Below are 291 nucleotides of genomic sequence, written 5' to 3'. Positions count from 1 at the left end.
TGTCCCCCATACAGCCAAAATTAACTTAGGAACTAAGCAGCGTCTTCTGCATCCCGCGCCCCTCAGGTCAGAGGGTGCTGCAGGGAAGTGCATTTTCTTCCTGCCCAGTGCAGGAGGACGGCGCACACCGACCTGGCCGACCAGCAGCCGCTGACGCGCCGCAGCCACGGGCTCCGCGCAAGGACCGGCGGCAGCCGCGGCCCCCGACCTCGAGGGCAAAAATCCCAGAAGAAAACCCAGGGCATGGCAGAGCAACACCTGCATTGTGGAAAAAAAGTAAAACCACCACTA

This window comes from Strix aluco, chromosome 17 (genome assembly GCF_031877795.1).
Source record: "Strix aluco isolate bStrAlu1 chromosome 17, bStrAlu1.hap1, whole genome shotgun sequence".
Taxonomy (NCBI): Eukaryota; Metazoa; Chordata; class Aves; order Strigiformes; family Strigidae; genus Strix; species Strix aluco.
The sequence above is the reverse complement of the archived record's forward strand: the minus strand, read 5'-3'. Positions refer to the sequence as shown.